Genomic DNA, 12,149 nt, shown 5'->3' with positions numbered 1-12,149 from the left:
GCTGACTCTGATGTGGGAACACAGGGTAATCCCAGACACAAGCTCTGCAGTTCGCTGACTCTGATGTGGGAATACAGGCATGAACCACCATGCTTGATTTACCTTATTGCTTATGAAGCAAAGTCTGAAATAAAGAAAAAAATTGAGGTGTATCCTGAGTAAAGTGTTTGAGTTCACTATACTTTCAAGGGGTGTGACTGTGTGTGTGTGTTCCTTTGCCATCAGATGTGCTTATTCTTGTGGGTCATGATTATAAAGCCTGAGTGTCCCTGCTTTAGGCCGTTAGAAAAAGGCTACAGTTAAGCAGAGAACATTCTCTGGAAGGAGATGCTCTGGGGCAGACTTTTAATCAAGGAAGGAACAGCAAAGCAGATACTAAAACAGTGTTTCCTATACAAGCAGTAGGTTGCCCTGTGATGCCTCTGTGCACTGAAGACAGATGCAGATGTATGAGATGGGAGAGACCCTGTTAAGGGGTGAGAAGATTCTGAAAAGCAGAGGGATACCCAGTTCACTGCCAGAAGGAGCCAAAGTTAACTGAGGTTCCTAAACATGGGTGAGAATTGACTTGCTTGCTAACCCAGTTTGCATCAGGAACAGCCCAAGGCTGCAAGTATGTTATTAAGCTATGCTTTGTAGAAGTAAAAATAGTGCTCGCTCTGTTAGAACAGGTGTAGAAAGCTCGGAGCCATCTGCAGTGCTCAGAGTAATGCGTTCTGTGCCCCAGCTCTAAGGCCATGAGCACAGGCAGAATGAGATAGGATTATGATGTAACAAGGGAACATAACAAGTGAACCTTGGAAACTACAACCTTGATAGCTGTGCCAAGTATTTCCAACATCTTAGATGCTGTTAAATGAGGAAGCAAGACCCAGCCCACAGTGTTCAGAAGGTGTTGTTCTTCCTCCCTAGCCTGAAGTTTAGAGTCTGCTGAAGATCTTTGCCATGCAAGTAAGGTTACATATGATGGCTATGATTGCTTTTCGTTGCATTGGTTATTCTGGTCTGGGCAGATTGAAATCTGGACTCTAGGATGAATGTGGATGAAAAAAAATTAAAGAGAAGACAAATAAGGTGAATTGAAAACAGCCAAAATTCTAAAAGAAAGTTCTTTAAAAGTCAGACCCTGTAACCCTGATTCTCAGGAGAAATGAACTTGGGCATGGGTGTCATTATGTCTTGGTTTTGTAAGAGAAGTAGAGTCTGAGAAAAACACATAACCAGGCTGAGATAAGCATGAGTTTTAACAAAAACTTAAAAATGGATTCTAGACTCTTTTTATTCTTCTTCAGATTTAAAGATAGGATCAGGAGTAGTTGAGTGAACTAAAACATGGTTGTGAAAACTTCCTGTACGCCAGACTACTCTTTGATGTTATTATTCACACTGGGCCTGTCTTGGCCATTGAAACCAAGCAGGTGGGTGTTGGCTGGATTTTCTTTTATATCCATAAATGCAAAGAAGAAACCTCTGTTTTATTTTATTTTTTCACTCTCTGTGGTAACTTTATCATTTAACAGTACTTAGACAGTAAGCAGGAGCTCTGCTATTAAGAGGGACACCCAGTGAAATGAACATTGTCTCAGCTGCAAGAGAAAGACCTCACTCTGCAACGTAGGCTGGCCTGGAACTCCTGGGCTCCCGTGAGCTTCCTGTGTCAGCCTTTATAGACGCTGGAGTACTGGTGCGTACGGCACTGCGCTCGCCTTTAACCAAATGTTATTAAAGTTGATACAAGTTCTCATGCACTGAGGGACTAGCTAACTGGATTACTGTCCATAGGAGCATGCTATGTTTGGTCACAGGGGTTGTAAAAACCATACACCCAGTTATGTTATACTCTTCAGGGATTTAGAGAGGCCAAACAGTCCACAATAAGGGTTTTAGCTGCTAAACGACAACAACAACAACAAAATGTATAGGCGACTCCAAGAAATGACAAGTTTAAATGCTGCCTCCCCCATCACTTCGTCCTTCCAGCTTCCTGTGACTTATCTCGTTCCTAGTTTGTCCTTATAGTTTTATCAAACTTCTGAAACTGACAGAGACCGGTGGCATATGTTACTCTTGATCCGTGAGGTAATCTCTCTGTTGGTCAGTCCACACTTGGGGACAGTAGTGCCCACTTCTCAGGGCAGGTGTAGAGAACTGAGGATACTAAGTCAACTTACCTAAAGATAATGCATATTGCCAATTATCCTTAATCATTATCACTTAAACTTCAGCCCTTGGTCCCTCAGGATACCATCTATTTGACAATAGCATGTGTGGGTTTTATTCAGTGTTGTCATCCATATGTAGAAGCCAGGATGGTACCTATGAAGTTCATCAAACACATACATGCTGGGGAGAAGGACTCACTCACTCAGCATCTCTGTGTTTGAGCTAACAGGGCAGATGGGCTTTTCCCATATTTGCTGGCAAGTGAAGCTTGAAGATGTCCTGATTTTTGTTTTGTTTTCTGAAACAAGAGTCTTATTATGTGGACCAGTCTGGCTTGGAACTCAATGCTTCTCTTTCCCCCTTTCGGCTGAGTGCTGGGTTCACAGGTGTGGGCTATGGTGCTTCTGTAAAGCTTTTACCAACACACAATGTGGCTCCTTGGCAGCCAATCTAAGCTGTTCTGACTAAAAGTAATTCTCTGTGCCGGGGGCTCCCTTCCTAATAATGCCCAGCATTCTCAAGTTCATTATCTGACATCCCTCCACTGGCTATACATGAAGCCCCCCAAAATGATCACTATAGCATATGCAGGTGCTCAGACAAGGTACAAAGGGCTCAGCTGTGACAAAGGAGTAGAAAGGATCCAGTCAAGAGGTATGGTGGAAAGAAAGTTCCCAGAAAGACAAGCTTCTTTATTCTGAAGTCTTGAAAGTATATTTGTTATCTCCTTCAGACGTAGGTGGTGTGTGTGTGTATGTGTGTGTGTGTTCGTGTGTAGGATACCAATGGGATGAAGAGGTCAGAGGAAGACACAATGTATCATCCCCTGTCACTCTGTATCCTACTTTTTAAAACAAGATTTATTTATTTTATGTATGTGAGTACAATGTTGCTGTCTTCAGACACACCAGAAGAGGGCATTGGATCCCATTACAGGTGGTTGTGAGCCACCATGTGGTTGCTGGGAATTGAACTCAGAACCTCTGGAAGAGCAGTCAGTGCTCTTAACCACTGAGACATCTCTCCAGCCCTGGCATCCTTCATTTTAAGCTCTCTGTTTCAGCTAGACTGGATACCAGCAAGCTCCAAAGATCCCCGTCTCTACCCTCCCCTCCTGAATGTTGGAGTTACATGCACATGCAGAGGCTTTGCTTCCATCTGGGTGCTAGGGATCCCCTTACAGCATGCATTGTTTTCACTGAACCTTCCCCACCTCAGATGTTTATGTTCATTTTTTATGTTGGCACAGAAGTGTCGAAGTGACAGTAGCAAAAGAGTGACTGTGACAGTGCCACCCTACCTGCTGTCAACTATTTCTACTTGTCCAACACAGAAAGAAAGCTAATCTATGGCTTCCTGCTGACCCCACATGGCACCCTGCAACCGATCCAGACACTGTGATTGACAATGGTCCATGTGGTCTTAAAGTGTCCTGAACATCTCTGAAGCCAAATCTAAGGCAACACCCATAGCAACAATGAAGCTGTTCCCTTCTGAAGACAGCTGGTACCCAGGGTAACAATGCTTCTTGTGACTTCGGACCTTTGTGCCTCTGCCCATCACCTAGCTATTGCAATTAAGAAGCATCTTACCAGTCCATCTTATTTATCAAAAGCAGCTCTTTTGTCCTCCTTGGAAAACTTCCCTAACTATAAACCAGGATTCTAGTCAGTGTGCCAAATCTGAAGAATAAAGCATTGTCCTCTTTGATATTAACAGAAAAACCCAGAAAACAAATAATACAGTCATGGGTCTGCAGAACTTTCTTTCTCTAGGATACTGATTAAGTGGTCCCCTTTGTCCCTAAATGATACTTCTCAAAGTAGACAATGGAGGCAGAAGCCAACAGGCTTGCTTAGCTGCCACACTGAAAGTATGAGAATCCATCCCAGCCTGATGGGGCAGCAAAGGCTGACTGGTCATGCCTGGTCCTGGTCTTCAGCTATTCTGGTACAATCAAGAGGAGACTTGTGGGGAAGTTGCAGGAATATGCCAAGATAGTGTCCTTAAAACTTCCAGTTAAACTGTATAGGAGCATCCCTCTAAAGTGCTCAAAAGGAGCCAGTAGGAAATCTGTGCTGGAGATCAAAATCTTTAGGTAATCACCATAGCCAGGAACACAGCTTTCTTCCAGACAATATAAAGATCTTTCCTGAGAGACCAGACTTCAGTCAGCAAAATGTTCCTGTGCCAGGGCTTAAGGCTCAAGGTTTTTGTTTGGGAGTGGGAGGTGAATACGCTTGCTCATATACCTTATGGCACTGTAAAGATTTCCCAATTGTTGCCCCAAGGGGTTCTTGCAACATGTGAGACAATTGTCCACAACTCTGCCATCCCATCACTCCACCCTGCCAGTCCTTGCTGAGGTCATCAGGAAATGTGATTAGTATTAGTTAGGCCACTTTCACCTAAAGTAACAGAGTCCTCTTCACCATAGCTTTAAGAGAGAAGAAAGGATAGCATTGGGAAGTTTTGGGGGTTGTATTTGTAAGACTTCTCTGGAGGAACAGAACTTGTAGAATGAAATACATAACACACATACACACACAAACTGGTGCACACACATATTAAGATTTATTAAATTGGCATGTAGGATGTTGTCCAGCTAGTCAAACAATGGCTGTCTACCAATGGAAGAATTCAGTTCAGTTCACAAAGGTTGAATGCCTCAGCTGGTCTTCAGTATTACATACCAGAATCCTGAACAAGTGGGCTTCAGTGCCAGTGAAGGAATGGATTTGCTAACAACAACAAGCAATCCTTCCTTCTTCATCTTCTTTTTGTAGGCTGCCAGCAGAAAGTGTGGCCCCGATTAAAGGTGTATCTTCCCACCTCACAGATCCAGAGGTCAAAGGATTTACTTAAGAAAAAAAAGTCCCTCATAGTTGTGCCCAGCCATTGGGTTTTAGTTGATTCCAGATGTAGTCGAGTTGACAATCAAAAATAGCAATCACAGCGATTGTGGTTAACATTGCTTTTGGCTGGTGCCTCTACTTCTCTGCGGGTTCCTTTTGTAATGGTCTGGCCACCCTCAGCCAGTGGTGCTGTCTCTGCACTGGACAGTATCTACAAGAAGAAAGAAACATCCCCTCTGCCAGTTCTTTGTGGAGACAGTCATAAATCAGCACTAACCCCCCCAGGAGCTTCAAGAGCCTTCTGCACATGCCACAGTCCTGTGACCATGTATTTATCTCAGAGCCAGACCAGCAGAGAGGTGGCAGGGCCCCTGACCGCTCAGGCCTGTGCAAGACCACATGAAGGGGGTCTCCCTGGGATGGCAATTGTGTGTTGGGTAAACCCTGAACAGAATTAAGGTTTTGTTACTAGTAAAGAAGAGAAAGGAGGTAGAAGAAGAGGAAGTGGAGGTGGGAGAGCCACTAAAGGAGCAGGATAATGTCCTCGGGAAGATGATAACTTCGTTATAATTTTAACAATTATAATTAAAGCTGTGGCTTCATGTTGGTACTCAAATGTCCCATCTCTGTCTTTGGGGCACATGGTACCACTGTACTTTTGGCTCCCTGGGGGCCATGTGACAGGATCTGCTCATGGTTTTTAGGAGAGAAGACATTTGTGAGTGCTGGTGGGGTGTTTATGGCCAGGGCTAGTTTCTACATGGTTCTTTTCTTCAGTCATGAAGGCCAGCAGTTCTCCAACAATGTCCACCTGCCAGCCTCAACCATGGGTCCCCCAGGGCATCAACAGTGACAAACAGTGAGGTAAAGAGGAAGGAAAAGCATCACACTTGGCTGTAGAGAGAGCTTGCTATGCCCAGGAAAGCACAATGGTTCACATCCACTGAATGCCTGCAGTGTTCTAGGCATGTGGTGACTAAAAATGATGCAGACTCCTCCCATCAGCCCACAGGATGCTCCTTCTTCCCCCACCTCCTCCCCACCCCAAATGGCTTCAACTTAGATATGTGCTCCAGTTTGTTTTTCTGTTCCTGTGATAAAACCACCAAAAGCAACTTGAGAAGGAAAGAGTTTGTTCCAGTCCGCCCAGGGAAGCCTGCTCAAGCAGGGACCATGGAGGAGCCCTGCTTGCTGGCTCATTTTCCCAAGCTTGCTCAGCTACCTTTTTTTTTTTTGCAAACCAGAGCCTTCCCACATCAAACATTAAAAAAGAAAATGCCCCACAGATCTCTCTCTCTCTCTCTCTCTCTCTCTCTCTCTCTATATATATATATATATATATATATATATATAGAGAGAGAGAGAGAGAGAGAGAATAGATATATAGAATATATAGATTAGATATATAGATATAGATATATAGAAATAGAGATAGAGAGAGAGATAGAGATAGAGATAGAGATAGATAGAGAGAGAGAGATAGATATATAGAGATATAGAGATATAGGGATATAGAGAGATAGAGATATAGAGAGATATAGAGATATATACCCACTGACAAACTGATGAACACAACACCTCAATGAAGTTCCTTTTTTCCAGGTGACTTTAGTGTGTGTATGTAAAGTGGACAAAACTGATGGGCATAGGATGTGTCTGGATAGACATCAGCCCAAGGTTGCCTGGCTTAGCAACACCTCAGCGTACTATGCAGAGGTCAGGTGAATTGTGTGCCTTGTCTACAGGAGTCTTCAGAAACTGCATTTGTACAGCAGTCATCAAGGTCAGCAAGGCGGGACAAGGGAACATCACGGAGATAACATCCCCTCCCCATCCCTTCTGTTTCTGTCTGTCTTTTATTCTAAGCTGTCTGTCCATGGGCAGCCTTGGCAGATAGAATGTGATTCCTTTAAGAGCATGTTTGCCTCCACTTTGTTAAGAAGAGATGCATTCTCGTCTGAGCCAATACTTTCTTTCCAGTAAGGTCTCTCACAGAGCACAGCAGGCAGCCTGGTGCTCATTACAAAAGATTTGAGTTCCTCACTGAGAGTAAGTTTCTGCTCTCACAGGTCCTACCCCTCTGCTACTGCTGTGAGTACAGGACTCTGGGGCTCTTTCCAGCACTCATGGTCCTGGGAGCTCCCTGGCAGGCAAGTAGATAGAGCAAATACTCAGAGACTCAGGATCCGAAATTTCTGATTCTTCACAGGCATGTAACATTGCATATCTCTCGATCTTTTCTAGAGAGGTCTATCTTTTAAAATCAATACTTGTGTATTTCTCACCTCTGGCCAATTCAGCTGATTAAAAGTCCCCAGGCTGGGCATGGCCTCAGCAATTCTCACCTGATGGAGACTTATCTTCTGAATGGTGACATGCACTTGAGAATTGGGACAAGTGGCCTGAAAGGACAATCTGAGCTTGCCACACATGCAGCTTTCTAGCTGACCCACCGAACTGGCTTTAAAGGCCAGTGTGTTCAAAGGCCCTGGGGCAGATTGGGTTTATAGCAGAAATATGCAGCAAAAGCAAGACAAGTAGAGAACATATGCAGTGACAGAGTAGACAACGTCTGGGCTGAATGAGCGAGCACTAGCCCACAGCAGTACACGCGGCCAAGTAAACATACAGGAACCAGATCGGTGTCAATCCCAATGAACAACCAGGGGCTGAGTGATAGAAATAGAAAACCAGGGTTTGGCAAGAACCACAGTGATGATTATTGCATGTGAGTATTATTAATTGTTGCTAAAATTAGTAGCATGCATAATGAGAAAAAGAATGATTATACAGACCCAAAATATCTCTCTCCCACCAAAAGAGAGAGCAGGGCTTGCAGGCTCCTTCTCCAGCAAGGGCTCAATGTAGAATCACCAGTCCTGACAGAGGTTGGTAACTGTTCCTCCTGCTACAATGTACTTAAGCACATCACCTCTGGCCCATCCTTGCCAAAATATAGAACCTGGATTCCAACATAAAAAAAAATCATCGCTTAAAGCCAAGCTGGAAACTGTGCTATTAGATAGCTCCCTGCATTCTTCCAGACAGCCATGGTCATGTACAATGAAAGTTCAAGGGGCACTCTAGGCTGAAGAAGACAGGGAGGTACTGCACTGAGTGGCATACAAGCATGCCTGCACAGGACTGAGTAGCAGTGCACTTCCTGTTAAGTTCCTGGTTTTGATTCTTGCACCATGCTTGTGTAAGATGCTCACACTTGGGGAAGTTGGCCAAGGCGGGTACAGGAAACCTTTGTGCCATTTTTGCAACTTTTTTATACATCTGAAATTATTTCAAAATAAAATTGTTTTCGTTTGTTTCTTTTTGTTGTTTTGTTTTTAAAGGAGGAAAGAGAAAAGAGGTCAGTATGTCTGGAATGTAGAAAATAAAGAGAAAAGGCTGGTAAGGCCAGCAGCTAAAGACAACACAGTGGGTAGAGAAGATGTTAGGGATTGGGGTCTTATTTCCACAAGTAAAGGAATACTTTTGGCACCTGTGTGTGTGCATATGCCTCTGTGTGTGTGCCTGTATGCATCCATGTGTGTGTGTGTGTGTGTAAGGCAGGCCACAGCCCCTGCTGTTGCAGAGAGTAACAGGTAGGGATGTCAGTGACGGTGTCATAAGCTGCTGCAGACAGAGTGCTGCAAGCTTGGCTCTGTGGAATGACAGAAGAGACGAACACTGGGAACTTCTGGAAATTCAGGAAGTGAAATCACTGAGTGACATGGGCATAGAGAACAGCAGTGACGTGGGTGTAAGAATGGCTGTGCATGTCTGGCTTTTCAGGTCAAGGAGCAGGGAACAGATTCACCCAGATTAAGCAGACACAGAAAAACATGAGAGGTTGTGAACTCAGCCTGGGGAACTTCGCCACTGAGGCACTTCTGGGACCCAGATAGTGACAGTAGAAAAGGCAGGTTGATTTTAGAAGCTTAGAGGCAAAGTCAAACAGGAAATTGGAAAATGATAAGTGAAATAAAATTACCCTCAAAGTAGCAGGAGACTCAGGAACATGGGAGACGTGTTAGGGTTCACTATAAAAAGTACAGTTATATACAAGCTATAAATAAGTTCTTCATAAATAGACAGGGGTTGCTACAAGCACAGGTGGTGAGGGTCTCACAGGAAAATGCTACTGAAGAGGAGCTGAGGAGCATGGTGACAATTTGGTGGACCAGCCTGGACCTGCATGGAGAATAGTGTGAGTGTTGACTAGGTTTTGTGAACATGACACAAACCTAGACATATCTAGGAAGAAGAAATTTCAACTCAGGAATTGTCTCTTTCAAACTGGCCTATAGGCAAGTCTGTGACGCATTTTCTTGATTAATGTTTGATGTGGAAAGGCCTAGCTCATACATAGTGGGGTCTAGGCAGGTAGTCCTGGGTTGTATAAGAGAGTAGGCTGGGCAAGCCATGAGGAGCAAACAAGTAAGCAATATTCTCTAATGGTCTCTACATCAGTTCCTGCTCTACTTCTATCCTACCAGAAGCTCCTTAAACAGAAAGGCAAACAACTCAAAAGTAGATTCAGGAAGTCCCTGAAACTGATCAGATTCACTAAGCCCCCTCCTACCAGAGTAAGCAATAAAAAGCTGAGAGCCTCTGTCTGATAAGGGGAGTTGAACTCATAAGAAGACTCTCAGACCAGACCAGCTGCCTGGGAGAAGCAGAAACCAGCTAAGCTGCTTAGAAGAGGCTTAGATCAACTGAATCGCAGTCTTCAGTCTGTTAAGCTGCCTACAGGCTGTGCAGTGTGTCCACATTCCCAGCTTTTATGAGCTGTCATCCATGCTGGGGTGGGCCTTGGTGATGCAGTTGTCTTTGAGTCATTTCTGCTATGTAAGTAACCCCTCATCCATACTCCTGTAAATAACCCCAATAAAACTCATTGAACTCACCAGGCAGGACTTTGGTGGTATCCTTACTTTGGTTGTCATGAACTCCCTATCTGGTGTGAGGAAACACATGTGTTGCTTCTCTCCTGGAAAAGTTTTGTCACACAATAACATATGTATACATGTATGTGTGGAGACCAGAGGTCAACACTGGCTCTCCTGTTTTATTAATTTCCACCTTATTTTTGATGCAGGGTCTCTCCAAGGAGCCTAGAGCTCACAGGTCACATATTAGGCTGGCTGGCTAATATGTTCACGGAACCCTGTGGTACTGGGATTACAGAACACACTGTCATACCTGTTCTGACCTGGATACTGGACTCTAACATAGGTTCTCAGACTTGTACAGTAAATACTTTACCCAGTGAAATACCTTTCAGACCCTCTTTAAAGACCTTTACCTTCTCTTCCCATAAAGCAAGACTAATTGAACCTTGGTCTCTAAATTTGACTAAATTTAATCCCAAGGCCCCTCTGTCTTAGCTTAGTCTGAGGACTCCCTTTAAAGTAAGCCATTTTTTTTCATACCATTTCCCTCCGTGTATTTCTGAAGGACATTTCAAGACAACCTTTGGATAATAAGTGCTCTTTGCCCAATGCCTTTGTGAATTAACAAGAAGTGGGACAAAGTCATGGATAATATAAATTATAAATATATTTAATAAAAATTATATCATATTTATAAATTATAAATATATTATAAATTTATTTAAATTTTATATAAATTGTCATATATAAAAAGCAAAATATTATTGTCACATTTAACAAGACATGTATGGAACCTGAACAATAAAGACCTTAAAATGATGAAGAGAAAATATTTTAAATTTGAAAACTTGTAGATCTATACTAAAACCAGATCTCAAAGCTAACTATAAAATTAAAGAATTAAAAGTTGATCCAAAAAAATCTGAGAAGACTCTTTATATAAAATGTCAGGAGAATGACCAATTAACACAGAAAAAAAAATACTTAATAGTATTTGTTATCAAGGACCTGAAAATTAGACATGCAAAGGAAATCACTACATACTCATTAGAATGTCTGAAATTAGGACATATAAACTCCAAGCCACACTGGCAAGGATGCAAAATAATGGAAGTTTTTTATACATTGCTGGTGAGAAACAAAATTGTGTGTCTACTATGGGAAATGGCTTGACAATTTCTTATAACCTTGAAGCTACACTTTAAAAGATATCCAGGAATTCTCCTCCTATTATTTACTCAGGAGAAATGCAACTGTGTGTCCACAGATCTGTGGGCATGTATTCACAGAACTTAATTCACCTTTGCTAGGAGATGGCTGTCTACCACCTTGAGCCCTCAGTATTTGTGCTAAGTCATGGCATACAGAACTTTTGGAAATTCTGCACAGCTCACTTAAAAGAGCCTAGGCTTGCTCTGTTATCACTAACCTTTTCCCAATGTCCTGGTGTTGTCATGGTTCCAGGAAGAAAGACCTTAACTGCAGAATGTCCTTTGTGCTCCTCTCTGGACTATTTTTCTTGCCCAAACCCCAACTGACATCTAGTGACTATGACAAACTCCTAGGACCTTTCTGCTTACAGGGTTTTTTGTTTCTGTCCTCCGACTCTGTGCTCCAACACCTTCACGGAACAGCATGTGAAAGGATTTCAGATGTTTTAGAATAGAGGCTTAAAAAATCCAGGGTAAGTCAAGGAATCCAGTAACCACCAGGTCAATGTCTCTGCAGTGAGCCTTTGCAGCAAGACCTTGCTTTGAGGAACAAGTGACCTTGTGCCCCTAAATAATCAGTTGTATAAAATTTGCAATGGACTTTGTTTCCTTTTATTTCTAAGAATATAGTAGAATTAGACATTACTAATATAGTAGTATTAGCCCTCTGTTGTCTGGAGAGGGGGAGATCATGTCTCACCATATAGTTCAATCTGGCCCCAAATTTAAGAGCCTCCTCCTGCCTTAGCCTCCCTCCTAGGTGTCAGGTACAATCTGTTCTTGGCCTGTGTCTGGAAATAACATTCACTTAGGACTCTGGGAAGCTGGCTTAGTTGTACTTCAAAGCTCAGTTAAAAGGTGCCTTCCTGGGCCAAATCTGTCCTGAGCTTCCACAGGAGAGAACCTGCCCTCCTTCTGCAGCTCTATACCTGTCGGGCCCACAGTGCCCACAGTGGTGATTCATCTGCCCTCTCTGTCCTCTCAAAATGCTTGTCAATGGAGGTCAGAGAGCATGCCTCTCAACTTTTATGGCT

This window comes from Mus caroli, chromosome 18, assembly GCF_900094665.2.
Source record: "Mus caroli chromosome 18, CAROLI_EIJ_v1.1, whole genome shotgun sequence".
Classification (NCBI taxonomy): domain Eukaryota; kingdom Metazoa; phylum Chordata; class Mammalia; order Rodentia; family Muridae; genus Mus; species Mus caroli.
The sequence above is the reverse complement of the archived record's forward strand: the minus strand, read 5'-3'. Positions refer to the sequence as shown.